Source organism: Canis aureus, chromosome 20 (genome assembly GCF_053574225.1).
Source record: "Canis aureus isolate CA01 chromosome 20, VMU_Caureus_v.1.0, whole genome shotgun sequence".
In the NCBI taxonomy this organism is placed as follows: Eukaryota; Metazoa; Chordata; class Mammalia; order Carnivora; family Canidae; genus Canis; species Canis aureus.
Genome location: NC_135630.1, coordinates 55669545 through 55696801, shown reverse-complemented (window position 1 = coordinate 55696801; position 27257 = coordinate 55669545). Strand labels below are relative to the sequence as shown.

Sequence of the window (27257 nt, the reverse complement as noted above, 5' to 3'; positions counted from 1 at the left end):
TACTTTTGAAGGCAGTCTGTTCAGCTGTTGATACAGTAATGTCAATCGAGATTATCTTTAGGAAATCATGTGCTAACAATGCCCATTAAGAACTCAGCACAAAAGTGAGGGGTCCTTGGATGGCTGCTCTAACTCAGAAACAGTCTATATAATGAATGCAGCATAGTCTCCAGGTAGGCCATGCCCCTTGCAACAGTGAATGTCTAGTTTCAGTTGTTATATTTATGGGAGCTGCAAAAGCCATTACATAATTACAGTCTCCAGCTACACTATATTTTGGGTAGCTTTATTATTATAAAATAGGCCTTGCTCTCTCTTTCATCCTTATAGTAATAATGTGGGTAAATAGAGGCAGTAGCTATGCCAATGGGTGGTTCCTGGGAAATCATCAATTGCACTCATATAAAGGACTTCAATAAAAAGGCATCCTCAATAAAATAAATTTTCAATATAAGTACAGCTTCTGGTCAAAGCCTCTCTTACGTCACCCCAAATAAACATTCTATATAAATTTTAAAAAAAAGTGTCTTAGCTATGTAAACTTGATTTCAAGACACATTCTCCAGTGCTTCAGTACCAACCTGCTTGCTGCCAATCTACAAAGAAATTGTGGAGCTACTATTAGGACAGAAACAAATGGTATAATACTGGAAAACATGGGACAGACTTGTGCAAACTCAAATGGGGATTTCTTTATCTTTTTGACCCCTAAATATGACAATGCTTAGGAAAGGATGCTGTAACTTAAAGTACAAAAAAACAATATTCAAGGTTTTACCTAGCCATATGAGGGATTAAGCATGGGTGATATTTCGCATCAAGTTAATGAAGGCTGTGATCTTATCAAAATTCAAGTGAAGGTGATCAGACTTCCAGAATGGTGGAGTAAAGACCTACAAAAATTCACTGCCCCATAAAAGGAATATGATTCCAAAAATTATCAAAATCAAATTTTTCAGAACTCTGGAAATTAACAAAAGTCTTGGAATAATCTACGGAGAGCTTATCCAAGAAACCCATTGAATCTTGGTAAATACAGTGAGCTTTCTGGAATTTTAACATGTCCTATTTTAATAGCTCTTTTCCTAGTTCCACGGTAATCTTGAAAGACAACAGCCTTGAAATCATGATAGCCATGAAAATAGTAGCCTAAGATTCACAGGAAAAGGCAAAACTAGTTTGGAGCTCCCCAAAGTTCAGAGAACTAAAGAAAGTCATGTCTATATAACTAAATAAAAGTAGAAGAGTATGAGAAGGACACCTTGCCAAGGGAGAATATAAAAAAGAAATTATTTTTTAAAAAATTCAGCAGTTGAAAGGTGTACAATAAGTGAAAGAAAAAAATTCACTGGAGGTTCTCACCAGTGTTTTGAACTGAAAACTTTCCAAAATTAGATGAAAAACATTAATCTGCACATCCAAGAAGCTCAATGAACTCCAAGTAGGATACACTTGATAAGATCCACATGGAGATACATTATAAAGTATACTCAAAAGCACTATTTAACATAAAAGTAGGTACTAATGAAGAAATAAAAATATATATGAGATATAGAAAATACAAAAATGTCTGTAAATCCTTCCTTAAAAGTAATTATATGAAATATAATTACTTTAAACATTGTAATTACAAATCAGAGATAGGAAGAATGAGTAAAAACACATTACTTAACTACATGCTACCTATAAGAATCACACTTGAGATTCAAAGATACAAATGGGTTTAAAAGGAAAAAAGATATACAATGCAAAAAGAGCTGGAGAGGCTAATTAAGATAGGACAAAATAAAATCTAAGACAAAAAATTAGTTGAGACAAAAAGACATTTTACTATAAAGAAAGTGTCAATCCATTTGGGAATAATCACAAATATAAAAATATATGACCTAACAACAGAGCCTCAAAAGACATGAAACAAAAACTAATAGAGCTGAAAGAAAAGTTATCATTCAGACATAATTTCTGAAGACTTCAGTATTTCACTTTCAGTAAAGACTAAAGATCGAATATAATGGTGCTCAATATCATTAGTTATTAGGCAAATAAAAATCAAAGCCACATTGAAGGAAGGTTCTGGGAAGACTGCTAAGTAGGAGGCACCAGAAATGAGTCTCCCCACCTAGAAAATAATTGTATTGGCACAATCTGACTGATATAACTATTTTGGAACTCTGTAATCTACTGAAGTCTTGCAATTTCTAGGAGAAAACTTGAATAATAACCTGTCATTAATTTTGGTCATTTGCAGCTCTTAACATGGTAGTGACCATATGTCTCCCATTCCCAGGTGTATGGTTGGCAACTTATGCACATGTTTCTGGAGCAGCTTGTCCACAGGTTATGGAGCCTGGGTGGGCAATAAGGACTTTGTCCTCTAAATATTGAAGATTTGTGTTCTTATCACTAAACATTTGCTTCTGGCTATGGGGGTGCAGATAAGAGTGTTGGGCAGCCATTGTTAAGGGTCCCTCCTTCAGCTATAGTGAAATTATAGGGGATATAAAGAATTGGTGTGTTTGTTTCTCCCTTCATCTTTCTCTTTTTCTTCTTTTGTGTTCCTGATATTTAAGGATTAAGACATTCAAAAGCAACCACATATATGAGGGAATTTAGAAAGTCACCATGCTTGCCTAAGGAAAGGTATGGTCTCAGAGAAGACCTGAGAAGACCTTAAGTTTATACATCAAACTGGTCCATGGCACAACCACTCTACAACAATAAGCAAACACAAAAACAAAATGGTAAACCCTGGGGAAGGGGAAAAATGGATCTCTAGTTACCATGTTATAAAATGCAAATGTCTAGTTTTCAACAACAACAAAAAATCACAAGCTATACAAAGAAATAAAGCATGGCTCATTTAAAGGGAAAAAAAAAATCAACAGAAACTGCCCTAAGAAAAAAACAAATGGTAGAATTAGGAGGCAAGGAATTTAACACAACTGCTTTAAAGATGCTTGAAGACCTAAAAGAAAACATGGAGAAAGTCAATAAAATTATGTATGAAGAAATCAGAAAATCAACTAAAAAGAGAGAAAACATTTAAAAAAAGAAATTCTGGAGCTGAAAAAGTTCAAAACTGAAATGAAAAATCACTAGAGAGATTCAAAAACATATTTGAATATGCAGAAGAAATAAAGTGAACAGAGCCTGAGGGATCTGTGGAATACCATCCACCAGACCAACATATGTATTTTTAAAGTCCCAAGAGGAGAAAAGAGAGAAGGACAAAACAATTATTTGAAGAAATAATTGTGGAAAACTCCCCAAATTTGATGAAATACATTGATACAGACATAGAAGAGGTAAAACAAACTCCAAGCATGATTAACTCAAAGGGACTCATACCAAGGCACATTATAATCAAACTGTTGAAAGACAAAGAGAATTTTGAATCAGCAAGAGAGAAGCTACTTGCCACATAAAGTGATTCCCAATAAGAATGTCAGATTTCTCATCGGAAGACTTGGAGGGTAGAAGAAAATGGGTTGTCATATTCAAAGAGCTGAAGGGAAAATATCATTAGCCAAGAATTCTGTATAAAGCAAAACTGTCCTTCAAAAATGAGGGAGAAATTAAGACATTTCCAGATAAGCAAAAGCTGAGGCAGTTTGTTACCACTAGACCTGCCCTATAAGAAGAAGTTCCAAAGGGAGTTCTTCAGATTGAAATGTAAGGACGCTAGACAATAACTTGAAGCCCTAGGAAGAAATAAAGGTCTCTGGCCAAAGTAAATAGATGAACAACTAACTATGCTATGGCTTGAATGCTTGTGCCCATCTCCCCAATTCAAATGTTGAAATCCTAATGCCCAATATGATGTTGTTAGGAGATAAGGCCTATGGGAGATACTAGGTCATCAGGGCAAAGCCCTCATGAATGAGATTATAAAAGAGGGATGAGAGAGATCCCTTGCTCTTTCCACCATGTGAGGACACAGTAAGAAGATACTAGATATGACCCAGGAATAAAGCCTTTATCAGGACCTGACCATCCTGGCACCTTGATCTTAGATTTCTAGCCTCCAGAACTGTGAGAAATAAATTCATTTTATTTACAAGTACCCAATCAGTGGTATTTTGTTACAGCAGCCAGGATGGACTAAGATTATAAAAGTTGGTTTTATTGTAATCTTTTGTTTGTAAGTCCACTTTTTGTTTTCCACATAGTTTAAGAGACTAATGCATAAAAAACACATTATTAGTCTTAGTCATACAGATGTAATTTTGTTACATCAATGAAAGGAGTCAGGAGATAGCTGTATAGGAGCAGAGTTTTTTCATATTGACACTAAGATGGTATAAACTGATATTAAAGTCTTTTTTTAAGATTTATTTATTTATTTATTCATGAGAGGCAAAGACACAGGCAGAGGGAGAAGCAGGCTCCATGCAGGGGCCCAATGTGGGACTCGATCCCGGGACTCCAGGATCACGCCCTGGGCCAAAGGCAGGTGCTAAACCACTGAGCCACCCAGGGATCCCCTGATATTAAAGTCTTATAACTTTAGGATATTAAATGTAATCCCCATAGTAACCACACACACACACACACACACACACACACCAGCTGTAGAACTCAAACTTATAAAGATAAAAAGTATAATGTGATTGCCAGAGACTGAGGGGATTGGGGAGTCATTGTTTAATGAATACAGAGTTTTAGTTTTGCAAACTGAATGGTTGTCTGGGGATGGATGGTGGTGATGGTTGTACAAAACATAATGTCCAGTGAACTACACACTTAAAATGGTAAATTCGATGTTATGTATATTTTATCACAATTTACAAAAAAAATGATTTGAAAAATGCACTGAGATACTACTTCATAAATGCAATGATGGCTAAAACTTAATAACAAGTATTGATGAAGGTTTAGAGAAATTAAACCCCTTCCCTCCCCTCTTGATGGGATCATAAAATGGTTCAGCCATTTTGGAAAAGATAAGCTCAGCAGTTCCTCAAAATGTTAAACCTATAGTTGCCATATGACTGAGAAATACCACAATTTTTAGTTATATAATCAAGAGAATCGACAGTATAGGTCCACACAAAAACCTATACATAATTGTTATCAGCATTATTCATTATAGTCATGTAATTGGGAAACAATTTTATATCAAATTCATATCAACTGATGAAATGGATAAACCACAGTGGTATATTCATAAAACAGAATATTCAGCCATAAAAAAGGATGAAATACGGAAACATAGGTATGAACCTTGAAAGCACTATGTTACATGAAATAAGCCAGGCACAAAAGACTGACTTTATTATTTTATGTATCTGAAATACCTACAATAATAAAATCTTAAAAAAGTAGAAAGTAGACTAGACTATTGGTTGTGAAGGGCTTGAGGAAAGAAGAAATGTCATTCTAGTAGGTATGGGGTTTCTTTTTGTAGTGATGAAAATATTCTGAAGTTAGAGGTGATTGTTGCACTACTCTGTGAATATACCAAAAAATGCTTAGTTTTACACTCTAACAGTGTGAATTTTATGGTATGTGAATTCTCTCTCAGTAAAGTGTTATTAAAAAGATTCACATGAGACTGAGATTTTCACTGTTAGCTCTTGTACAGGAAACCTTGGCTGATGAAACAAACAAGTGATGTTAGTAAGTCAGTAGTGGTATTTATTTTTCATTAGGAAAATGATTATAATTTCAATAGAGTAATTACATAAGGTATTAAAATAGTTTCTCCTTTTTGCGCCCAGATTGTGTTTCACTGATGGTTCTTACTGCATAAGTGAGTGTAGATTTGCATTAATTACACAATGTAAACCCTTTCAACCATATCTGGAACAAGGCTTGTCCGGGGCAGAAATGAAGGTACAGGCTTATCTTGGTGAATCACAAGCCTGAGCCAGATACACGCCTAGTTTGGTATCTGTTTTCCCACACACCCATTTCTCAATAGATATTTTCAAAGAGTTGAGAGAGAATTCTATGAACCAGGCCCAATAAGGAGAACCAGGCCAAGTTCTTCCTGCCCAGAGAAAGTATCTAAAGTTCTCTTTTCTTCTCCTGGCATCTTAGTATGATTCTTATCTTGGTAGTTAAAACTGTATGTGCCAATTCCTAACAAATTTTTTGGTATTGAGGGGGAAAAAAACGTCTTGGCAAGAAAATTTGCAAGTATGATGATGGACTCCGGGGTGGGGTTCAGTGAAAGGAAGATAAGCTAAAAACCAAATGTAGTCCTCTTTGCCACCAGCCTAGAAGTGAACCACACACTTCCCTGGCTTTCTGCTTTACTGACGCTGTGCTTCCCAAGCACAGTCATCAGCATGAAAATACAAGTTTGTTTGAAAGTTCGTTCGGACACTATCTTGATGTAGTTTTCCTGTAAGTGCATGTTTGCTTTTTAACTTTTTTAAGTGAATTTATATAAAAATTTTTCTAAAAAACTTGTTCTAGTTTTTTTGTTATTGATCCATGGGTTTGAAAATAGTGAAATGAATGTATAATATTGATAGACTATAATACAGATGATAAATGTATATAGTATCAAATTATCAGACTACATGTAACATATGCACACATATATGCATATATTGTGTGTGTGTGTGTATATATATAATAGAAGATAGGTATCAATTTGAAAACTGTTTATGCCCAATAACATAATAGGATAATTAATGTTTTCTGCATCTCTAAAATATAAAATTGACATTTAAGTTTAGATGGCTGGGTAGTCCAATCGCTGTGGAGGTTCTATGTACTGGTTCAGCACTGTGATAAAAATTTTGCCTTTCCTGTTGATTTTCCTGTGAGATTGTTAACAACTTCTTCTATGGAGACAATGATGTAAAGTGCTAGAGGGAGATAATTATAGTGAGAATTTAAAAGGCTAAGCCTTAGATTTCCACTTCCACAGTTACTACTACTAGAGGTCTTGAAGGGAATACTATGTAAATATAAGGTCTTAAAGCCTGATTTCACAAACCAAGAGCAGTTGGTAAAGAAACCACCAGAACAGAAGCACACGTGAATGAGTGTTGGTCAGGAAGGTGTCCAAGAGGAAGAACTGAAGCTAAATTAAAAACGATCTTGGGTAAGTCAGAGATCCATAAGGAGAGAGAGCTTAGGATAGAAGCCTGAATTGACTAACAGAAACCCAGAAGGAACCCTATGCAGCAGGGCTAGTGGAAAATAGACTCAGGGCTGAGAAATGGAGGTGAAGACACAAAGTATAATAATCAGGAGTTAACTGCAGGTAGGTTTGGATCAAAATCTAGATGAGATTGGTAAAAGTCAGCAAAGACTGGAAGCAGATAAGGTAGAGGGACCATTGGCTATGCTCGCTGAGATCTATCTATCCCTGCTTTCCTGAGGATTGTGGAGAAATATGAGAGTGCATGAAGGAATTGGGGCTGTCATCACCAGCACCACCATCATCACAGTTTTCATCATTTATTGGTACCTCATTTACATTCCAGAAACTAAAAACATAAACATATGTGTATGTGTATGTTTATACACACACATATATTAATAGTCCTATGCTTTTTAATTTTTTCTCACTTTGATATAAAACTAAAGCTCACCATAGTTAGATAACTTGGTCAAAGGTAAGTAGGTAGTAAATGATGAAGCTGTCACTCAAAGCCTAGTCTACGATCTGTGTCCTCAAAAACCAGACACTGTCTCTGTTGCTTCTCTTCTCCATTCATATGAGAGACAATAAAATGCAGTGGGAGTTGCATAGAACCTAAAAGGAGCTAACCTTATCCTTGTCTCAAATAGTCATGATTCTGGTTTATAGATAAATGGGTAGGAGGACATGGGGAGGGGATTGACATATAGTAGTCCCCCCCTTATCTGTGGTTTCAGTTACTTGTAGACAACCATGGTCCAGAAGCAGATAATCCCCCTTCGGACATATCGCCAGAGGGTCAATAGTAGCCTAACACTATCTCACAGGTCATAGGTCGCTCACCTTACTTTATCACAACATGTAGGTATTTTTTCATCTCCTGTCATCACAAGAAGTGTGAGTACAGTCTGATACGATATTTTGAGACAGACCACATTACATAACTTTTATTGTATATTGTTATAATTGCTCTATTTTATTTTTATTGTTGTTCATCTCTTACTGGGCCTAATTTAAAAGTTCAACTTTGTCATAAGTATTATATATGGGGGGAAGAAAACTCTATTGTGTATACTGGGTTTGGTATTATCTGGTTTCAGGCATTCCCTGGGGGTCTTAGAATGTATCCCCCCATGGATAAGGAAGACTGCTGGACTATAATGGGTGAGCAGAGCTTGTCTTAGTAGATTTTGGACCTAACTTAAGAAGCTACCCATACACCTGTATTCTGATTCTGTGTATGTAGAGATGGAGAAACATATATAACTTCTGTCACTGTCTTCTGAGCTTAGAGTCAGAGCTGGAAGGGTCCTTGGAGACTCTGCCCAGCTCTCTACTCTGGTAAATGACTTCCAAACTCTATTCCATCCCAATAGAAACATTTGCCAGCCTTTCCCAACTCCAGGGCTCCCAGCAAGACCTCCTCCTTTGGAGCTTCCCATTTTCACTATGGCCTTGAGGGTAGTGGTTGTATTTTATTATGCATTATAGTTCACAGCTCTGTCACCTTTCCCACCATTACTGGGGTTACAAGCTATCTAAGGCAGAAATTCTGTCTTAAACCCTTTTTTTCTCAATACCTATTACCTAACACGGAGGGATGGGTAGTTCACAAAATTTAGTGAATTGAATTTCTTACATGACTTAGTTCTAAGATAATAAGCAATTTGCCTAAGTCACATGTGGATTCATTGCAAGTACCCAGCAAGAGTTCTCGAACTACTTACAATTTATAATGCTATGACCCTCTTCCGGGTTAAGTATTTCTCTCTGTCTCTTTCCATGAGGTAAGTGAGGGGTATAACTTTCTAACCATGCTCTTCTGAGCATGCTGTTTTGTTATCATTCTCAGGTTATTCTTCATTGTTGTTTTTCTGCTGTGTTGGCACCCACGGACAAGGATGAAAATGTTAAAATTTACTTAGCACAGCATCGAGCACAGGGCTATTTTATTGCCTTTTGTCTTTGATTAAAAGATCAGAACCCTAATTCAGGAGGAACTGAATTGATTTTTATACAATCTTTTTAAAAATTTATTATTGAAGCATAGTTGACATACAATGTTATAATAGTTTCATGTATGCAACGTAGAATTCAACGATTCTATACATTACTCAGTGCTCACAACAGTAGTGTAGTCGTCATCCGTCACCCTACATTACAACATTATTGACAATATTCCTTATGCTGTACTTCAAAGCATCTCTGCGACTTATTTTATAACTAGAAGTTATGAAATAACTTCCTAATCCCCTTCACCTATTTCACCTATCACTCTACCCATCTCCTGGCAACCAACTATTTGTTCTCCATGTTTAAGATTCTGGGTTTTTGTTTGTTTTAGAGAACCAGTGACAAAGTTGGAATTAAAATTTAGGGTTTTTCTTTTTTAACATTTTTATCTATTTTAGAGATACAGTGCTGGGGTTGGGCAAGCAAAGGAAGAGAGACAAGCAGACTCTGCCCTGAACACAGAGTCTGATGAAGGGCTCAATCCCATGACCCTGAGATCATGACCTGACCCAAAATCAAGAGTCAGATGATCAACTGACTGAGCCACCCAGGCGCTCCTAGCAGTGTTTTTTGTTTGTTTTTCTTTAAGCTCTAACCATGTTGAACAATACCCTGAATAGTCTCGAAAAGAGTTTAAATGGGATCCCTGGGTGGTTCAGTGGTTTAGTGACTGCCTTTGGCCCAGGGCGTGATCCTGGAGTCCTGGGTTTGAGTCCCACGTCGGGCTCCCTGCATGGAGCCTGCTTCTCCCTCTGCCTGTGTCTCTGCCTCTGTCTCTTATGAATAAATAAATAAAATCATTTTTAAAAAAGAGCTTAAAACAAATATGTTATGAATATAAACGCTATGAACATAAATGCTTTAAAAAGCAATGTCTACAACCAGACCAAAAAGACCTCATGCGTGTATGTATATAAATAAATAATTTTATATATGTTTTACAAGTATGGAAAAAGATATAGATGATCATTCTATGTTGTCTGCTTTGGAGAGCTAATGGTGGGATTAGAAGAAATTTCAATTAGAGGTTATTGATTTTATTTATATATGTGTGGTTTTCCACAAAAATCAATCGAAAAATTTGGGCAGCCCCCGTGGCTCAGCAGTTTAGCGCCGCCTTCAGTCCAGGGCATGATCCTGGAGACCCAGGATTGAGTCCCATGTCGGGATCCCTGCATGGAGCCCACTCCTCTCTCTGCCTCTCTCTCTCTCTCTGTGTCTCTCCTGAATAAATAAATAAAATCTTTTAAAAATTAAAAAAAAATTAAAAATTAAAAAAAATTAAAAATTAAAAAAAAAAATTTAAATTTAATCTTTATTGATGAATTCGACTATTGAACACTTTATTCTCATTCAGGCCCATATATTCTGTTCCTTTATTATAAGGAACATAAATGACTCCGACTAGCATATGTATATGAAATTTGCAATAAGTGAGCCCTGACTGCAGAAGACCCAGGGACAATAGCCCAAGTACAGCCTGGCTTCCCAGGAACTTCACCCAGTGGGTGAACTCTGGATTCAAGAAGACTTTCAGAACTTCAGAAAAACTGCATGAGCCTCATTCTTGTGCTCACTTTTAGCACTAGAGCCATACTCCCTGTGATATCTTCCATAACTATCCCACTACCAAGTCACAAATCCTTTCCAGTTTTCTCAGTTAAAATTCTTTTTAAATTTATTTTTATTTTTTTATTGGAGTTCAATTTGCCAACATATAGCATAACACCCAGTGCTCATCCCATCAAGTGCCCCCCTCAGTGCCCGTCACCCAGTCACTCCCACCCCCGCCCACCTCCCTTTCTACCACTCCTTGTTCGTTTCCCGGGGTTAGGAGTCTCTCATGTTCTATCTCCCTTTCTGATATTTCCCACTCATTTTTCTCCTTTCCCCTTTATTCCCTTTCACTATTTTTTATATTCCCCAAATGAATGAGACCATATAATGTTTGTCCTTCTGATTGACTTATTTCACTCAGCATAATTCTTAAGAGGGAGAAAGAAGTGGATTCATCAAGATAATCTCTTGATGTGACACCTTTTTATAAGGTGTCACATCAAGGGATTTTTTAAAAGATTTTATTTATTCACGAGAGAAAGAAAGAGAGAGAGAGAGGTAGAGACACAGGCAGAGGGAGAAGCAGGCTCCATGCAGGGAGCCTGACATGGGACTGGATCCCAGGTCTCCAGGATCACGCCCTGGGCTGAAGGTGGTGCTAAACCGCTGAGCCACCGGGGCTGCCCAAAACATTATTCTTTTTAGTGTATTCGGACCACGAAGATATCTGTAAGATGCCCACTCCCCTGATACAACCTACTGCCTAGGAGGTAGACATCTGTGCTATAAAAGTCATATGGATATAGAATGAGACAGCCTTTGGCCAGCCCTTGCTTTTGGTAGACCCATTCAGTATTTATCTTTCTTGTCTGTTTTAGCCCCTGCAGAAGGAATATTTTTACACATGTTCTTGACTTGTTATTTCTAGTCCTGTAGCTACTTCTTGGCTCTACTTCTTGCTTAACTATCATTGCATTCTACTGAGTTTGCTTCTGTGAAGAACGTAGCCATCATTAGACTGCAACTCTCTAAGGAATGGGATTATGATTGCTTAACGTGTATCCCAGGCATCTAGCTAGCTAGCTTGTTGGACATCTTTAGGCAAATATTATTTAAATGAAGAGATGGCCTCCAGGATAGGCAGAGAATTATTTGAATTTGTTAAGACAATTTCTAGGAGCCCGACTTTCTTCCTCTGTTAATCCATAACAGATACTTGTGTTAGTGATTCTGCTACACAACACGGAGCCTCGCAGGACTTCAGGGTGTTGACACGATCCTGAGTATCTTGGAAAATGGTTATGAAAAGATGGCAGTGACTAGCAAGGTGGGGCTGGGGAAGTGTGAATGAGGTGGGCGTGTGGGTAACTTGTTGGGATTGGTTGTGTAACATGAAAGGCAACCTCCTCATCTGGAAATGGAATGCAAAAAGAAGGCTGTGCAGATCATATCTGTTTCTGCCTCTGATCTGAAAAGCTCAGAAACAACTGTCAAACCCTGCTTGGGAACCATTCATATCCTGCTTGTGATATGAATCCTAAGGGAGTGATACCCACACAATCACGGCATTGTTCCAAGCAATACAATAAGCTTGCCATAGCCTTGGGCTTTCGTGCACTTTGTGACGGCTCTGTACAGAGCCACCGGAGCTGTCTGAGGAGCCATTTTCTTTCTACATAGTTTTCAGGATACTTCGAAATGTCACCTATCAGAATTTAGTTTCTTCCCACGGTACCTTGCCTGGGAAAGTATTTTTCAGGGTGCATTTGGGTGGGAGGCATGACGTCAGTGTAAAGTCACAGACTGCCTAAAGGTCAAGACTCTCCTTTGTCCCTAAGCCCTGGTTATGCTAGACCAGTCAATCTTCCTGTTCTCTACTCTGTTAGGAAACATGTCAATGGCATGAAAGAACACAGCCTACAGCTGTTTTAGCAAGAGTCATATAAAGGCAGTTCTCAGTAGCTTAAGTCAATGACATTTCAGGAAGTATTTCAATTCTACAAATCCTTTTCAGATCCATCTAACCTACACAGCTTATATATTACAGAGGAAAGTAAAGGGACTGGGGTAGAGATAAAAATATGTGGTTATTTTTAAAGGTTGTATGCAAATATTGCTAAGTGGTAGTCAATGAAGATAATGGAATGGATGCTTTAAAAAGAAATTTCAACCCCTCTGCCTCAACATTCTGAACAAATAAGGCAAAAGAATTACGCTTAATATCAACAATCATTTATTTCTCAATAGCTTTGTGGTAAAGAGCATAAGTTTTTGTGTAATAAAAAAACTAGGTTTCAATCCAAACTTGAATATTTACTAGCTGTGAGGTCTTGGCTTAAGGGTAAGAGCCTGCATTTCTTCACATGTAGCAAGGATAATCAAACGTCCTCTGCATGTTTCTTGTGAGGATTAAATGCAGTGAAGTGAAGTATCAAGGGCAGTCCCTGCTATGGTGATTGCTCAGTAAATAGTAGTTTGTAATAAAATTCCATGTGGAGAGTATTGTCTTACCCAGGGCCCACCTGTCCGCCTTCTTAGTCTTATCCAGGCTTTTATAGAGTTTTTGATTGATAGGAACCTGCAAAGAAACATTGAACGAGGGCTTGCTTCCTGGCAAATACTAGTCCAACATTGGCAAATGAGCTAGGGAAACAAGGCCTTATTGAAGCATTAACTTTTAACCTCATCATAGCTGGTGCCAGTGCCTCATTGTAAAATGTGGTGTTGCCCACTCTCTCTGCCTTAATTTGGTTTGAATGACTTAACAGGTACACCCACAGATGTCTGTCCGGCTTGGAAATGCGTGTTACCACACGTCATGTATACCACTATAAAGGACCTTCTTTCTTGCCATTTGAATTTATCTTAAGTTGCTTTAAGTGTTTACTGATATTGGTGTTAGGATTTTATTTATCAACTTTCTGAAGTTTTGGCTACTGTGTCTTAGTTTCCCAACTGTGAAACTTGTTAGGTATAGGACACTAACTCCAGTCATTTCCAACACTGAATTAATTAATTTGCTCCCATTCTCTAAATTTCTTAGTATATAAACGATGCACTTTAATTGTGAGGTAACATTCTATTAGCTACCCTATTCTTATGAGGCTTTATATGGCATGGTATAGTGGTTAAGAGCAAAAACACTAAAGCAGATTTTTCAAGTTCTAATCCCAGAACTATCATTTACTCTGAATGTGACCTAAGACAAGTTAATTAATCCCTCTGAACCTCAAGTTCCTTATCCTCATAGAATGCTTATATGGATTAGATGAGTTAATATGTGTACTAAAAACCATTTCTAAAACATAGTAAGTGCTACAGAAGTGTTACCTATAATGATTATTGCTGTGCATATAAAACAGGCTGGCTCTTCCTTTTCTAGGAAAAAGCATTAATCCAATTGTACTCACAGTTCTGTTAGTATCCAGTTCTAAAACCTCAAAGGTTATTGTCTTGATCTCCCTGATTACAAGTAGGACCAGAGGTTAGGTTGGCATCTGCAAAGCTATGGATGGTGGAATCTTCTTTTACTCAGATTTTTCATATGGTCCATGTACTCCTCAGAAAGATTATAGTATTTGCTACAAAATACTATGTGTACTGACTTAGGTTGAAAAGGATCATTCTGAAACAAGTAGGGAACAAGAATGAAATCAGTGGAACCAGTTAGGAGGCTACAGCAGCCCTAGATAAGATTATAGCTTAGACTAAGGTGGAAACAGTGGAGATGGTGAGAAACTGTCAGATATTGGATACATTCTGAAGGTAGAACTAACAGGAATTCCTTACAGAATGGGTGTGTGGTTAAGGGGAGAAGGTAAGGAATCAAGAGAGAATCAAAATATGTTGTTTTGAGGAAGCAGACAGTTGAAATTGCCACAATTGGATGGGAAAAGCTGCAGGGGATGTGACTTTAGAGAGAAGGAACTTGTTAAGTTGGAGATATTTATCCAACTTGTTTGGAACTTGTTAAGTTAGAGATGTATATTAAACATCCAAATGGAGATGTCAAGTAAACCATCTGAAAGTCAGAAGTGGTCTTGGGAGGAGAAAGAAATTTAAGACTGGCACATAGATATTTTTAAAGATACAAGCCTTCAGGATATTACCTTAGTGAGTGAGTATGGATAGAAAAGAGAAGAGGACCAAAGACAGCGCCTTGGGCAACACCTCTTAGAAACTGGGGGAAAGGGGATAACTCCACAGTGCTGAATGAGAAAGAATGGCCAAATGGATAAGAGGGAGGAAAAAAAAAAAGATTATGGTGGGCTGGAAGAAAGTTCAAAAGTATGTTAAAGAGAAGGGAGATATTTCACTGTGTGAAAACGTTGCTACAGATCAAGATGAGGAGTGACAGTTAAGTATTTTGCTTAATTACATACAGTATATTGGTGATCTTGAAAGGAACTGTTTGATATGTGGGATTCATTGGGAATCAAAGATCTAACTGGAGTAGATTTAAGGGGAAGGAGAATATTTGGAGGCACTAAGGCAAGGGGGAAGAGATATACTACTGGAATTACAAGGCTGTATATTTCCACAGAGATGGGGGAACTTGTATGTGAGAGTGGGAGTTTGACCCTGATTGTGTGATCAGTTCATTATGACACATAATCCTGACACTTGTACAGATTGGACGAGCGTGTTCCCTTTTTTTTTTTTTTTACCCTCTTTTAACCACCATTGAAGAAGTCACAGTATAGTTGTACCCTATGTTACTATTCCATACTGAATGGAGATGTTGTGTTCTGAGTTTATCATATTATGGTGGATTGTAGAAACTGATCTGATGGAAAGGCAACAACCCGTTCATGTCAGTGTTTCTCTGATTGAGTGAGGGAGTGAAAATAATTTTTCCAGAAAATGGAGCCTAACTGGTCCTCTAAATAAGTTTGAGGACTTCTCTGTAGCCTATGAGACTAATATCAGAAGCTGGAGTTTGCTGTCAGGGCACTGAAGGATCAGGAGAATAAAAATTTGGAAGAACCTTGAGTCTATTAGTGTAAGAGGAAACTGAGGGAAAAAATAAGCATCTAAAACTAGTGCTTATGACCGTGGTCCCTAAAGTAAGGAATAAAGACCTAGAGAGTGGAAAACTGCTATACATATATGCTAACATAAGAGCAGACACAGTTTAGGAAGACAGTTGCTATTTGAGGATTTGATTATGTCTTCATCATTGTGATAAATGGCCCTTGTGGGTCATTGATTGGATACTTTACTAATGTCAGGATGAAAGCTATTCTTATTAAATGGATTTAAATTTAGAGAAGTGGTGTCCTATATGTTTATAGGGTCTCCACCAGATTACAAACTCAGTGGGAGAAAGATCAGTTGTTTTGTTGTTGTTGTTTTTCTTTCATGAGATGCCAATTTACCCAATTGGGGGTTCTTAAGTTATTGTACTTTCAGTCAACATTTCTGATCAGTCCTTTCGACTGCGATGAACATTAAGAGGTGGCAACTAGGCTGGTAGTCAGGTAATTGGGAATGCTTGAACAAAAGTCTTCAGTAGTCTTGGCAGTTATCAGGGCAGTTCTTAAGATTTTATTTTATTTCTTAAAATTTCCACTTGAGGATTCATCATTGCTAAGTTTATCATGTTTTATACTTGAAGAGATTTATTTCTCATCAAGACTGAAAAAAACAACTTCATACCTTATGCCCTTTACTTTGTGATCAAGGTCATATTTTTTGGTTCCATGTTGTTTGCATATCAGGAAATTAGCATTTATGAATCAGTGTGGGCTCATGATAGCTATTTATTCTAGAGGCTAACTATTCTATAAAGTGATAAATAAATGAACTTGAATTTTATTTAAACTAAAATATTGAGAGAAAACCCCATAAATCCTTACTGTTTACATGTTACATAGTATGAATGACCATTCTTTATTTTTTAAACTTATTTTCTGTTGATAAATATTTGGACTGTTTCCAATTTTTACGACCATAAACAATGCTCAAATGAATAATATTGCAAATGTATTTTTTTTAATTTTTAGGAATTCTTTATGTTTTGCATTTATTAATCCTTTATTGTATGCCTTTTAAATAGTTTCTTTCAGGATTTTTCCTCCTCTTGACTTGTTATCTTTATTAGGTCTAATTGATAGAATAATCTCTGATACAAACAATATCAAAATTATCCAAGCTGTGATTACCACTAACATTTCCATAACAACCAGCTAAATAATACACATTCAGAACAAATGATCTACGAATGCATAGCTCTAACTCTGTCTCAGTATCAGTTTCTGTGCCTAACATACTAATTGTGCTAGTGGCATAATTTGGGGATCTTCTGTCATTTGTCTAAAAGAACTTTAGGAAAAGCCCAGAGTCTATTAATCCTGAGAGGGCATGTCTTTCAGAGATGGTGTGAAAAATGATTTATAACAAAATTTGAAGCTCTTAGAGAATGAAATATCTTTAGAAAGAAAAAAATGGTATTATGCATTCAAACATTAATATATTGTTATTTGCATATATTAATATAATATTTTAATGGTCAGTTCACCATTTCTCATGTGGCTATCTTATTTAAGTGTTCCATTTATATTTTTTAATCTTATATACTCAAATCTCTGGACTGAAACCTGTAAGAGATGGTCATTACTAAGTTATACTCTCCATTTCCCATCATTGTGCAACTGTTTCATTGCTTAATGAAGAAGTATATGAACTTTAACATAAAACATTTATCAGATTCTGTCAAAAGCCATTATGTATGTCATTAATTTGGTCTGACTTCTTATATAGTGAATACTAGGGTTGGCAGAGTGATGAGTTAGTAGAAGTAGAATCATAAGATACCCAATACCCTGTCTTCACATTTTACTTACTTCCAAGGCCATTAAAGCTAGGAGTAGTGTTTGGATTATTTGAATTGGTATGCTTTCCAGGAGGAAGATAACTGGAGGCTGAGAATGAGATCAGGGACAATGGGATGATGACTTTTCCACCCCCTTGCTCTCATAAGGGTGTGATACCCAAGCACTATAAGTTTGGTTACAGGACCAAGCAAATGTCATGCCTATTAACCTTAAATGCAAGTGTCTAGGGCATAGATTATATAAATTCTTTCTGAATAGAAATATAAGCCCAAGGTGTAAAAGGACTGTGACAAATCACAAAATTAAGTCTTGCCACACCACTCCGCATAGATGGTTACCATGTCCCTTCCATTAGGTTGAATGTGGCACACCCGAGAGCGCTGCACTGATACATTTCATATATTAATGGTCTCCTTGTTTGAATTAAGCTACTAGAATACTTTCTAAATAAATCAAGAATCTACTATATGAACAGTCTTTTTTTTTTTCTTTTCCAAGCTCAAATTCACCTGAAATGCAGATTTTATATTTAAGGAAGTTGCATTGTTCAACCTAGGATCAAATTTAAACCTGATTTCATGTTTTTGAATCAGATAACAGTGACTTTCATCTCCTTTTGCATTTTAGTAACAAATCTACCATATAGTTTGGAGTGCTACTTGGGCCTTTTGGGCTATAATTCTCAGTTTTACAAGAAGCAGTAGCCATATAACTAAATCTGACCATTGAAAAGAAAAACAAAATCAATCAATCAATCAATTAATTAATTATGGCTTCCAGGAAGGTTAAGAAAAGTCAAAGGCAAGCGTTTGCACGCATAGCCTCTATAATTCATGCCTATGGCCTGGAATGTATATGCAATGGATGGAGCTCCAGCAGTCATTCTAGAATATCAATGAGATTGAAAGTCACATACTGGGGATCCCTGGGTGGCGCAGCGGTTGAGCGCCTGCCTTTGGCCCAGGCGCGATCCTGGAGACCCAGGATCGAGTCCCACGTTGGGCTCCCGGTGCATGGAGCCTGCTTCTCCCTCTGCCTTTGTCTCTGCCTCTCTCTCTCTCTCTCTGTGTGACTATCATAAGTAAATAAAAATTTAAAAAAAAAGTCACATACTGAAGATGATTTGAGTAAAACCCAAGCCTATGTCTCTGAGAACCACAGAGGTGATAACTGACTCTGGACTGCCCAGCTCCAGAGTTCTTTTATGTGAGGAAGAAATAAATCTATACCTGTATGCTGTTTTTAGGTTTTCCTTTACATGAAACTTTCTCATTTTGTTATTGTAAACAGAAACAAGGTAGCCAAAAGATAGAAATGTATTTAGTCCAGGAGATGGTAGAATCTTCCCCTTACTGTTCCTATATTAAATATACACACTCCTGGACTGTAAATATACACACTCCTGACTAAGAAAATGGATTTAGTGTCTTAGCACCAAATATGAGAGAAAGGTTGCTTTTTTAGTTGAGGTTTTAATGTATGGCTCTACTTTCACAGTCCCTGGGGATATTTTGATTACCTTTGGAATATCTAGCACAACCAACAATAATATCTACTTTCTACATTAATCTTCTCCCATTTCTCTTATCTAATTTCCATGTGCAGTACTTTCCAAGAAAACAGCTGCAGCCAATAATTGATTTATTACTCACTTTTGACACTGGCCAGGTAACCAGCCTTTGATGAACACAGTAATTCCCCCCACCTCCTATAAAGTACAAAAACTGATCCACAAAAAACACTGGGGTTATACATGTGTATTGCTGGTGACAGTGGCACATAATTTGCCTAACCATCAGAGGCCCAGCATCTTCCTTATCATGTGGCTATGCTACAGATGGAACCATGTATCAGATCCTGAGGGAATTGCCTATCACCAGTGGGGAGTGCACTAGGGACTGGATGGATCACTGTTGGATGCACAAGGAACATCTGGAAAAACCGCTGGGAAAATGCCTTAGTGATTCCTTATCTCTACTACTCTGTTATTTTCAATGATTTTAACAACTTCTGTCTCCTTTTGCATTTTCTTTCATATTGACAACCTGAAGTTAAAAAGCTCTACAGTTTAACATGGAGATAAAACAATAGCCTAGGATTTCCAGGGAAGATAGTGGAGTAGGATGATCCTAAGCTCACCTCGTCCCATAGATAAAACAAGATAATACCCACATCAGTGTAAATAACCCAGAAAACAGCCTGAAGAAGGCAGAACAGATTCTCTACAGCTATAAATATAGAGAAGAGGCCCCATCAAAGAGGATAGGAAGGGCAGAGACATGATCAGGAGCTAAATGTAACACCACAGGCATTGAGAGGGGAAAGAAACAAATACATCACACTCCCCAGGCACAGGGGAATACAAACCACCAAAATATTTGGCTTTGAAAATTAGAAGAGCATAATTTTGCATTGTATAATCAGTGTGTCTCAATATGTGGAATTTCAAAAATCAGCAGGCTTGGCTCTGGTAGAGCCAAGAGGACAAGAGGAAACTGAGTCCCCACTGTTAAAGAGAGAGCCTAACAACTAGCCTTACTGAGATACAGCACAGAAGCAGCATTTTGGAAGATCTCTTGTGGCAAATAGGAGGGAAATTTGTTTACTAATCTCAGTGCATGACTTATGGGGCAGAGATCATTGGAGACTTCTTCAGGAACAAAGAAGCTGGCAAGAACCTATTCTCTTCCCACCCTCAATCCCCAGCCTAGTCACACAGACACCTGTGGGAACTAGTACAGGATCAAGATTTTTCAACTAACTTGCTACCAGCACACACTTTCCCATGATCCTCTGTAGATCTACACCCTCCAACATGCCAGCCTAGCAGGAGTTTGGGTGGCTACAGGTCCCCAATAGCAGTGACCAGTGCAATTCTCACTGGCATCATTATTCTGAAGACCTGCCCCCTGCCATTACCCTTTGTCTGGAGCTCATCCAACATGGTGTCACAAGCCTGTCAGTGTGCAAGCAGCCCTGACAGGGGCCATAGTACTCAAAAGTGACTCCTGCCCTGGAGAGAGGGGAAGATAACCATTCACACCCTTCCAACTGTCACCATAGCAGTGGGCTCTGCACACCAATGAAAGCATCTCAGGAAACAATACAAGGAAAGTGTCCTGAAGTTCGGTGCTATTGCATCTCTGGTAACATAGTCTGTTTCAAATCAAGACCAAGAAAACCCTGGGCTGACCCACTAACAAGAAAGATGGAATTGTACCCATAATAGGCAAAGAGAGCCACTGCAGACAGCTGGACTAAAGGCAAATGTGGTACAGCCACTATAGTAGGGCACATACAGCACACATAGGAGATACCACTGAAGGCCCAGGTTCCGGTGAATGGTGACACTGTACTGCCAGGCATTACAAGACCTCTTTTTCATAAGGCAGTATACTGCTTTTAAGAGCTGGAAATGTAGTTAATTTCCTAGCATATAGAAACAGACACAGAGAGAGTTAGACAAAATGAGAAGAGGAAAATGTCCCAAATGAAAGAATTGTACAAAATCATAGCAAGAGACCTAAATGAAACAGAGGTAAGTAATGTGTCCAATAGAACATTTAAAATATTGATCATAAAGATACTCACTGAACTTGAGAAAAAGAGTAGAGGATCTCAATGGGACCCTCAACAAAGAGACAGAAGACATACAAAAGAACCTATCAGAGATGAAGAATTCAATAACTGAAATTTATTTTTTAAAGATTTATTTATTTTAGAGAGAGAGAATGCACACAAGTGAAGGGAGGGGCAGACAGAGAGAATCTTCAAGCAGACTTCACCACTAAGTACAGTGTCTGACTTGGGGGGTCAATCCCATGACCCATGAGATCAAGATCTGAGCCAAAACCAAGAGTCAGATGCTCAACTGACTGAGCTACATAAGTGCCCCAATAACTGAAATTTAAAATACACTAGAGTGAATAAATAGTAGCCTAGAGGAAACAGAAGAATGGATCAGATACCTAGAAGAAAGGGTAATGAAGAGCAATTAAGCTACACAAGAGAGAAAAAATAACAAAAAGTTAGGATAGACTTAGAGAACTCACTGACATCACAAAGGTAATAAAATTTGCATTATAGAATCCCAGAAGGAAAAGAGAGAGAAAAGGAGGCATAAAATTAATTATATGAAGAAATAATAGCTGAAAGCTTCCTTAATCTAGGGAAGGAAACAGAAATCCAGATCCATAAGTCACAGACAGCTCCCAACATCAACCCAGGAAGGTCCACATTAAGAAACATAGTAATTAAAATGGCAAAAAGTAACGATAGAGAAAAAAAATTAATTGGTAAGAGAAAAGAAAACACATGCAAGGGAAAAGCCATAAGGCTTATTTTTCAGGAGAAATTTTCTAGGTCACAAGAAATTTTGCAGGTCATATTCAAAGTGCTGAAAGAAAAAACTGCAGACAAGAATACTCTATCCAGCAAGGCTATCATTCAGAATAGGAGAGGTAAAGAGTTTGCCAAACAAACAAATTTAAAGGAATTCATGACCACTAAACCAGCCCTACAAGAAATATTAAAGAGACTCTTCGAGTGGAAAGTAAAGACCACAAAAAGGAATAAGAAAAGTAGGAAGCACAAAAGCAGTAAAATTAAGTATATTTATAAAAGTTAGTGAAGGGCTTCATAAAATAAAAGGATGTAATATATGACAGCATATTCCTAAAACATGGGGTGGGAGAGAGAAAAGAACGGGTTAAATTTAGGCAACCAAAAACTTAACATAGACCACTATTGGTATTAGAAGTTATATATAAACCTGCTGGTAGCCACATGTCAAAAGCCAGTGCAAAAAACAAAGAGAAAGGAATCCTGTGTATCACTAAAGAAATCCAGCAAACCATGAGTTAAGAGAGCAAAGGAACAGAGAAGTACAAAAACAACCATAAAACAAGTTTAAAAAATAATAGAAGTACATACCAGTCAACAGTTACTTTGAATGTCAATGGACTAAATGCTCTAATCAAAAGACATAGGGTTAGAGAATGGACAAAAAGCAAGACTCATCTATAGTCTGTCTACAAGAGACTCATTTCAGACCTAAAGATACATGCAGATTGAAAGTGGGGTGATGGAAAGCCATTGATCATGCAAATGGAAGTGAAAAGAAAGGTGAGGCACATTATTTCTATTGGGCAAAATAGATGGTAAAACAAATACTGTAACAAGAGGCAAAGGACATTATATTATAATTGAAGGGGACATCCCAACAAGAAGATATAACAATTGTTAATATTTATGTACCCAACATGGGAGCACCCAAATACATATAGTGGCTACTAACAAGCCTAAAGGAAATAATTGATAGTAATACAATAATAGTAGGGAACTTTAACACCCCCACTTAAATCAATGGACAGATCATCCAAACAGAAAAGTAAAAAAAAAAAAAAAAAAAAAAAGTGACACACTGGGCCAGATGGATTTACCAGATATATTCAGAACATTCCATCCTAAAACAGCATAATACACATTCTTTTCAACTGCTCATGGAACATTCTTCAGAAGAGATCATATTTTAGGCCACAAAGCAAGTCTTAACAAATTAAAAAAGATTGAAGTCATACTATGCATCTTTTCTGACCACAATGATATCCAACTAGAAGTCAACCACAAGAAAAATATCTGCAAAGATCACAAATACATGGAAGTTAAATAACATGCTACTAACCTGAATGTGCAAACCAAAGAGGCAATTTTAAAGAAGACAAGCAAAAAAAGAAAGAAAGAAAAAGAAAGAAAGAAAGAAAGAAAGAAAGAAAGAAAGAAAGAAAGAAGACAAGCAAATGAAAATGAAAACAGAATGATGTAAAGTCTTTAGAATGCAGCAAAAGCTGTCTTAAAAACTCTAAAAAGGAAAAGCTCTAAAAGGGAAGTTTATAGCAATACAGGCCTACCTCCAGAAACAAGAAAAATGTCAACCTAACTTTACACCTAAAGGAACTAGAAAAAGAACAAACAAGACCCAAAACCAATAAAGGAGGGAAATAAAAAAAAGATTAGAGCAAAAATAAATAAAGTTTAAAAACTACAAAACAATAAAACAGATAAATGAAACAAAGAGCTACTTCTTTGAAGACATTAAAAAAAAAAAACCCTCCAATAAACCTTTAGCCAGACTCAGTTAAAAAAAAAAAAAGAAAGAAACTCAAATCAGAAATGAAGGAGAAGAAATAAGAACCAATACCATAGACATACAAAGGATTATAGGAGAATATTATGAAAAATTACATGCCAACAAATCAGAAGACTTATTAGAAATTGATAAATTCCAAGAAATCTATAACCTCTCATAATTGAATGAAGGAGGGCAGCCCGGGTGGCTCTGTGGTTTAGCACCACCTTCAGCCCAGAGCATGACCCCAGAGTCCCGGGATTGAGTCCTACGTCAGGCTCCCTGCATGGAGCCTGCTTCTCCATTTGCCTGTGTCTCTGCATTCACCACCCGCCCCCACCCCATCTCTCATGAATAAATAAAATTTTTTAAAAAACTGAATGGAAAATAGAAATTTAAATGAATTGACCACCAGCAAAGAAATTGAATCAGCAATCAAAAAATTCCCAAAAAAGTACAAGACCAGACAGCTTCATAGGTGATTTCTACCAAGCACTTAAAGAAGAGTTAATACTTCTTTCTCTCAAGCTGTTTCAAAAAATAGAAGAAGGAAAGCTTCCAAATTCATTCTATGAAGCCAGCATTACTCTGATACCAAAACCAGATAAAGAGCCTAGAAAAAAAAAAATGCAGGCCAATACCTCTGATGAACATAGATACAAAAATCTTCTATAAAATATGAGCACATTCAAAAATCACTCACCAAAGTAGGAATTACTCCTCAAATGCAAGGGTAATTCAATATTTACAAATCAATCAATGTGATACATCGTATCAATGAGAAAAAATAACCACATGATCATTTCAATAGATGCATAAAATGCATTTTACAAAGAATAACATCCATACACACACATACACACACACACACACGCCAATAAAGTAGGTTTACCTGGGACATACCTCAACATAATAAAGACCATTTATTACAAACTCACATCATACTCAATGCTGAAACACTGACCACTTTTCCCCTCAGGTCAAGAACAACAAATGGATGTCCACTCCTACCACTTTTGCTCTACATTGTACCAGAAGTCCTAGCTGTAGCAAACAGAAAACAAAAAGAAATAAATAGCACCCAAATTGGGAAGGAAGAAGTAAAATGTTCACTATTTGCAGATCACATGTTACTATGCATAGAACACCCTCAGACTCCAGCAAGAAACCACTAGAACTGATAGATGAATTCATTAGTCACAAGATACAAAATCAATGTACACAAATCTGTAGCATTTGTATTCACTAATCAAGAAGTAGAAAGAAATTAAGAAAACAATCCCATTTACAATTGCACCAAAAGAAAATAATAAGATACCTAGAATAAACTACCCCAAGGAGGTGAAAGGCCTATGCACTTTAAACTATAAGATATTGATGAAAGAAACTGAAGACAACCCAAACAAATGGAGATACATGTCACGTTCACAGATCAGAAGACTCAATATTGTTAAAATGTTCATACTATCCAAGCCATCTACAGATTTAGTGTAATCCCTATCAAAATACCAACAGCATTTTTCAAAGAACAAGAACAAACAATCCTAAAATTTCTGTGGAACCACAAAAGAACCTGAATGTGAAAAAATCTTAAAAAAAGAAAAACAAATATGGAAGTATCACAGCTTCAGATTTCAAAATATACTAGAGCTGTAGTAAACAATATGACACTTGCACAAAAATAGACACATAAGTTACAGGATAAAATAAAAGTCCAGCAATAAATCCACAATTATGTAGTCAATTATATTCCACAAAAGAGGTAAGAATAATCATTGAAAAAGTCTCCTCTACAAATGGTGTTGGAAAAATATGTACATACAAAAGAATGAAACTGGACCACTATTTTTTTTTGCAACACACACAAAAATAAACTCAAAATGGGCCAAAGATCTAAATAGGAGACCTGAAACCATAACAGTTGTAGAAGAGAGCACAGGTAGCAATTCTCTGACATTGACCATAACATTTTTCTAGATATGTTTCCTAATGGAAGGGAAACAAAGGCAAAAAATAAACTATTGGAACTACATCAAAATAAAAAGCTTCCGCACAGCAAAGGAAACAAACTAAAAGGCAGCCTACTGACCAGGAGAAAATAGCTGCAAATGACATATCCAGTAAAGGGTTAGTATCCAAAATATATTTTAAAAAACTGATACAATTCAACAACCCAAAACCAAATAATTCAATTTAAAAAATGGGCAGAAGACCTGAACAGAATTTCTCCAAACAAGGCATACAGATAGATGGCCAACAGACAACGGAAAGATGCTCAACATCACTCAACATCAGAGAAATGCAAATAAAAACCACAATGAGATGTCATCTCACACCTGTGGAATCAAAACATAGGTGAGTATGTGGAGAAAAAGGAACACTTGTGCACTGTTGGTAGGAATGTAAATTGGTGCGGCCACTGTGGAAACAGTATGGAGGTTCCTCTAAGAGTTAAAAATAGCTGCCATATGATCCAGCAATTTCATTACTGGGTATTTACCCAAGGGATACAAAAACACTAATTTGAAAAGATATGTGCACCCCTATGTTTATTGTGACATTATTTATAAGAGCCAAATTATGAAAGCAGCCCAAGCACCCGCTGATAGATGATTAGATGAGGAAGAAGATAGATGGATATACACAATGGAATATTACCCATTAAATAATGAGCTCTGCCATTTGCAACAACATGAATGGACCTAGATAGTAAGATGCTAAGTAATATGAGTCCATTCTTATGTAGAATTTAAGAAATAAACCAAGAAAAAAATAGGAGACAAACAAAAAAGAGACCCTTAACTATAGAGAACAAATTGTTGGTTACCAGAAAAGGAGCTGGGTGGGGTGATGGGTGAAATAGTTGAAATGGATTAAGAGTACATTTATCATGAAGAGCACTGAGTAATGTATAGAACTGTTGAGTCACTATATTGTACTCCTGACACGAATAACACCGTATGTTAAACCCTACTGGAATTCAGTTGTTGTTGTTGTTTTTTTTAATAAAAAATCAAAACAACAGCTGGTATTAAACTTTTTAGCACCCGTGAACCTGAGTAAGTCTGAAATGAACTTCTCACCCTGGAAATGCCTGATGTGCTGCTAAATCATTCCACGTAGCTGGTTGCATGCCATGTGCTTTCACGTGTGTATTTGTGTTTGCATGTGTGTGTCTTTCATCGTTGTCCTTTCATTTGTATCTAAAGACATCTTTTCAATTTTCTCCTCTATATTTGCCCTTCCTTTTTTTTTTCTATTTTTCTCTAGCTATCTTTTTCCTTGTGAAGTTAAGGGTCTATTTATATTTATGAATTATTATTTTAAATCCCTTTCCTCTACATTTCTCTCTTGCGTTAACAATAGCTCTTTGATTTTATACTCTCTTTGCCCATCTCTTTCATACCATCTTTTTGTTCTTTCTACTGATCACGAGGTCATAGAGCTGAAGTACAGTATGTCTTTACTTTTTCCAAAAAAAAACAAACAAATGAAGATTTTTCAGGACAAAATAGTTGTCTTACCACATGTTACCTTTTGTTCATATCTAAGTTTTAATAAAATAACATGCAGCAATATAAAAATAATACTTCATTGGCATCACAGAACTAGATGGGGTGTT

At 36.8% G+C, this 27257-nt stretch overlaps 2 long non-coding RNA genes across 5 annotated transcripts in view; one reads left to right on the top strand and one right to left on the bottom strand.

Moving 5' to 3' along the window:
* LOC144291828 (uncharacterized) overlaps window positions 1-27257 on the bottom strand; it is a 196386-nt gene that overhangs the window by 68581 nt on the left and 100548 nt on the right. Inside the window, exon 4 of one of the 4 annotated variants that reach the window (XR_013359398.1) lies at window positions 12926-13250. The exons of the other annotated variants lie outside the window; for them this stretch is intronic. This is a non-coding gene — a long non-coding RNA (uncharacterized LOC144291828). Of the gene's footprint in view, window positions 1-12925; window positions 13251-27257 lie in introns of those variants that run through there. 4 annotated transcript variants of the gene reach the window in all.
* LOC144291829 (uncharacterized) overlaps window positions 6217-27257 on the top strand; it is a 46289-nt gene continuing 25248 nt past the window's right edge. The window contains exon 1 of the long non-coding RNA XR_013359399.1: window positions 6217-6351. This is a non-coding gene — a long non-coding RNA (uncharacterized LOC144291829). The remainder of the gene's footprint in view (window positions 6352-27257) is intronic.